Raw genomic sequence first — 5739 nt, 5'->3', positions numbered from 1 at the left:
AAAAAAAAAAAAAAAAAAAAAAAAAAAAACTTTATATGTGGCCTTTGCTCCACTTCTTCAGAAACCCTAAGCCATTTCTATTCTCATTATCTATGAGACATTTCCAATACATTTTATCTTTACTCTAATTATTATGCTAAAGCTATTTGAGGAGGAACCTCTCCTGTCAGCTCGACCTCTATTTGGACCTATGTGTATCGCTTCTTACAAATGCTGATGATCGACAACAGCAATGGCATCTCCAAGGGAATTGCCCATCTTCTGTCTCATGACCAACCCTCGCTCAACTACCAACTCTCTAAATGAGTGGAATTAGATTCCACTAGTACATTATCTACCAACTTCCTGTGACACACACCACCTTCTGATTTAAAAAGTTGGATTATTTGTTCTTCAACAAGGTCCATATGAAAACCGCTTACCATGAATTGCTTTCGAATGATAGTCTCAAGCTGTGGTGTTTTCCCACTTTAACATTCCATTTGAAAAGCACAGTGATTAGCCCATGGTAGGAGCTCAATAAATATTTGTTAAGCAAACTAATAAATTTTATCAAATTATGTGAGGTAGAAACAGAATATGAAGGGAGGACACATGAAGGGAGTTAAATCCTTTGCTCAAGTCATCACCTTTCTTTGGAAACAAGATGTACTCTCTATTAAGCAAACTTTCGTGCTTTGCATCTTTATTTATCTTCCAGTCTCAGGACCACTATTCTTCTCAAATTCCTTTAACTTATCACTGTGGACTCTTGTGAATTGTTAGTTATTGTAGTATCTTTTTAGGTGGTCTCTTGCCTCCAATCTCTCAACTCCCCAATCATTCTATACAAAATTGTCAGATTACCTTTCTGGAAGAAATGTGTTGTAATGTCACTTGTTTGTTTAAAATGTTGCAATTGGCTCTTTTCTTGGCTATAAAGTAAATGACAAGCTTTTTGTCTTTGTGGGAATTTTAAAAATATATTAAAAATAGATGTTTTTCTCTCTATTTTCCCTTTTTTTAATTGAAAAATAATTGACTATACATATTTGTGGGGTAGAGTTGAATATCAATATCTGTTTACAATTTGTGAGGATGAAATCAAGATAATTGGCATGTTCATCACCACAAAACTTAACCATTCCTGATGTCCATTAACCAATTTCTCACTAGCCTCCCTCCCCCTTTCCTATTCCCACCTCTGCTAACCACAGTTCTGTCCTCTCCTTCTGAAATTTCAAAGCATTATTGTGATTGTTTGATTATTCTTTCTCTTCCTTCCTTTCTCTCTTTCTTTCGATTTTTTATTTTTATTTATTTATTTTTTTTAGCTCCTATTTCTGAGTGAGGATATACAATATTTCTCTTTCTGTGCCTGGTTTATTTCACTTGAAATAATTTTTTCTAAGTTCATCCATATAGCTGCAAATGGCAGTATTTCGTGTTTTTTTGTTTTGTTTTGTTTTTGTTTGTTTGACCAGTAAGGGGATCGCAACCCTTGGCTTGTTGTCGTCCATACCACGCTCAGCCAGTGAGTGCACCGGCCATCCCTATATAGGATCAAAACCCGTGGCCTAGGTGCTACCAGTGCCACACTCCCCAGATTGAGCCACGGGGCCAGCCCAAGAATTTCATTTTTTCAATAGCTGAGCAGAACTCCATTGTGTAAATACACCACTTTTTCCTTTTACAGTCATCTGTTGATGAACATTTGTGTTGGTTCCACCTCTTGGCCATTCACTGAACATGAGCTGTGATGAACATGAAAGTGCATGTATCCCTTCAGTGATGATTTCTATTTCTTTGGGTATATATGTAGAAGTGAAATTGCTGGATCATATGTTATATGTATCTGTAGTTGTTTGAAATACCTCCATAGTGTTTTCCATAGTTTCTGTACTACTTTGCAGTCCCACCAACAGTGTAGGACAGTTCTCTGTCCACATCCTTGCCAGCATTGTTATTCTCAGTCTTTTTGATTATAGCAGTCTAACTGGGGTGAGATGATATCTCTGTGTGGTTTTCATTTGCATTTCCCTGATGATAAGTGATGTTGAGAATTTTTAAAAAATACCTGTTGGCCATATGTATGTCTTCTTTTGAAAAATTTCTATTCAGCTCCTTTGCCCATTTTTTAATTGGGTTTTATTTTCACTATAAAGTTGTTTGAGTTCCATGTAAGTTCTGGATATTAATCCCTTGTGAAATGAATAGTTTGGAAATATTTTCTCCCATTCTGTAGGTTGTCTTCTCACTCTGTTGATCAATTCCTTTGCTGTGCAGAAGATTTTTAGGTTGATATCATCCCATTTTTTTTCTTTTGTTGCTTGTACATCTTGCTTTCATCTGCAAACAAGACAGTTTCACTTCATCTTTTCCAATCTGGGTGCCCTTAATCTTTTTCTCTTGCCTAATTGCTCTGACTAGTACTTCCAATAGCATGTTAAATAGGAGTGGTGAGAGTGGACATCCTTGTCCTGTTCCTGTTCTCAAGGGAAAAGCCTTTAGTTTTTCCCCATTTAGGATGATATCGGCAGTGGGCATGTCATAAATGGCTTTTGTTGTGTTGAGATACTTTCCTTCTATACCTAATTTGCTGAGTCTTTATCATGGATGGATGTTTAGTTTTGTCAAATGTTTTTCTGCATCTATTGAAATAATCATATGGTTTTTTGTCCTTGCTTTTGTTGATGTAGTACACACATTTATTGACTTGCATATGTTGAACCATCCTCACCTCCATGGGATGAATCCCACTTGATCATGGTGCATAATCTTTTTCATGTGCTGTTGTATTCTGTTTGCTAATATCTTGTTGAGGATTTTTGCATCTACATTCAGCCAGGATATTGGCCTGTAATTTTCTTCTTTGTTGTGTATTTTTCTTTTCTTTCTCTTTAGTTTGATATTATTTCATTTGTCTATTTTAGCTCTTGTTGCCAGTACTTTGGGGGTCATATCCAAGAAATCATTGCCCAGACTAATGTTGTAGAGCTTCATTCTTATGTTTTACAGCTACAGGTCTTATGTTTTGAATTCATTTCTGGCTAATTTTTGTATATGGTGTGAGATGAGTCCAATTTCATTCATTTGCATGTGTATATACAGTTTTTTCAACATTAGTATTGAAGAGACTCTCCTTTTCCCATTCTGTGATCTTGACACCGTGTTAAAAGCAATTGACTGTAAATGCATGGGTTTATTTCTGGGCTTTCTATTCTATTACATTCATAGATGTGTCTGTTTTTATGCCAGGGCCATGCTGCTTAGATTACAATTGCTTTATGTTATATTGTAAAGTCAAGGAATATGATGCCTCAAGGTTTGTTTGCTTTGTTCAGGATTGCTTTGGCTATTAGGAATATTTTGAGATTGGATACACATATTAGTTGCTTTTTTTATTTCTGTGAAAAATAACATTGGAATTTTGATATTGATTGCATTGAATCTGTACATTACTTTGGGTAGCATGAACATTTTAACAATATTAATTCTTCCAATCCATGAATCTGAGATATATTTTCATTTATTTGTTTATCTTCAATTTCTTTCACTGGTGTTTTATAGTTTTCAGTATATAGGTATTTCCCTTTCCCTTTTTTTAAAATTTAGATAGATACCAAATGCTTCTTCCTTGCCTTGGGGGAAGAATGTGGTTGAGCAAAAATAGAAGTTAACATCAAGAAAATTTTGGTTTTGGCTTTTGTTTCCTAAAAGATTAAGCTTCTTGAGGAGAATATGTCATGACTCTAATAGGGAGAGTACAGAAAAAAAAAGAGTGAATTTTGGAAATATATTTTCCTCTACTGAAAAAAAAAAAAAATCCCCTGGAATGAAATTGAAAAAAAATGTCCTTTAATCCCATGAAAATCAGTGCCTAGAGCTCCATTTCTTGGCTATACTTTAGAGAAATGTAAGATTTTAAAGGAAAATGGCTATATACTTCTGATTAATTCTTGATCCCTTTGCCTCAAACATTACATGAAAGCAGCAGAGCCACTGAATTTGAAAAGAACATGCATTAGGACAATGGGCTACCTGACCGATGATTGATGACCACAGCAGCCTCCCTGTATTAGTCTGTTTTTGTATTGCTATAATAGTATACCTGAAATTGGTATTATAAAAATTAATATAAATTTATAAAGAAAAGAGTTTTATTTGGCTTTTGATTGTGGGACAGTTGCATCTGGTGTGGGAATCAGATTGTTTCTACTCATGTTGGAAACAAGCAGGAAGCCAGCAGGTAAAAGCAGATCACATGGCAAGAGGAAGCGAGAGAGAGAGAGGGAGGTGCCAGGGTCCTATAAACAACCAGTACTCACAGGAACTAATACAGCGAGAAATCACTCACTAACCCTACCCCCAGGGAGAGTATTAATCCATTCATGAGGTATCCACCCACATGACTCAAACAGCTCCCAACACTGCCACATGAAGGACCAGATTTCCACATGAGTTTTGGGGGACAACACATCCAAATTCTTTCCACCCCTGGCCCCCTAAAACTCAAGTCACTCTCACATACAAGATATAATTATTCTATCCCAACAGTACTAAAAGTCTTAATTTGTTCCAGCACCAACTTAAAGGTCCAAATTCCAAACTCTTATCTGAGACTAAAGGCAAAACTCCTTCCAGTTGTGGAACCTATAAATATATATATATTTTAAAAAATCTACTTCCGGGTCGGCCTGGTGGCGCACTGCTACAGTGCGCCACTTGGGAGTGCGGCAGCGCTCCCGCCAAGGGTTCGGATCCCACGTACAGACCGGTTCCTGCTCACTGGCTGAGCGAGGTGCAGGCGCAACACCGAGGGTTGTGATCCCGTTGCCAGTCCCGGTCCGGTGCGGGCGTGACACTGAGGGTTGCGATCCATTGCCGGACACAAAAAAAGACAAAAAAAAAAAAAAATCTACTTCCAAGATACACTGGTGGAACAGACACTGGGTACATAATCCCATTCCAAAAGGGAGGAATAAACCAGAAGAAAGGAGAAATAGGTCCCAAACAAGTCTGAAACCTAGCAGAGTATACATTAAATCTCAAAGCTCCAAAATAATCTTCTTTGACTCCAAGTCCTACACTTTGGCCCAATGGGAGGTCTGGGCCCCCAAAACCTTGGGCAGCCCCAACTGCACGCCTCTGCTGGGCACAGCCCACTCCGTAGCATTTGTGTTTATGGCTTTTCCAGGTTGGCATTGAACATTGCCAGTGGCCTTACAATTCTGGGGTCCTGGCAGCAACCCTGCTCCCTTGGCTCTTCTAGACATTTCTCCAGTGGGGACTCTCTTTGTGGGCTCCAGCCCCATTTTTCTGGTCAGCATTGCTTTAGTTGATAGCCTCGGTGGTGGTTCCACCCCTGTGGCAGGTCTGTGACTGGCACCCAGGCTTTTACATATCTCCTCTGAAATCAGGGTGGAGGCCACCATGCCTCTACTGCTCTTGTGTTCTGCTGGCCTGCAGATTTAACACCACTTGGATGCCACCAAGGTTTCTGGCTTGCTCTCTCCAGAGCTGCTGCATGAACCACACTTGGGGGCACTTGAGGCAGGGCTGCTCCAGCTGGGAGTGGCTGGGATCCAGGGAGCAGTTTCCCCAAGGGAAGGTGCACACCTGGTCTGTCCTCTGGAACAACTCGGTCCTCCTAGACCTCTGGATCTGTGATGAGAGGGGTGCCCTTCCAGACTTCTGAAATGCTTTCAGGGCATTTCTCCCATTGTCTTGAATATTAGCATCTGGCTGCCTCATCACCAA

Source organism: Galeopterus variegatus, unplaced genomic scaffold, assembly GCF_000696425.1.
Source record: "Galeopterus variegatus unplaced genomic scaffold, G_variegatus-3.0.2 Scaffold19, whole genome shotgun sequence".
Lineage (NCBI taxonomy): Eukaryota > Metazoa > Chordata > Mammalia > Dermoptera > Cynocephalidae > Galeopterus > Galeopterus variegatus.
This window is presented reverse-complemented; position numbering follows the sequence as displayed.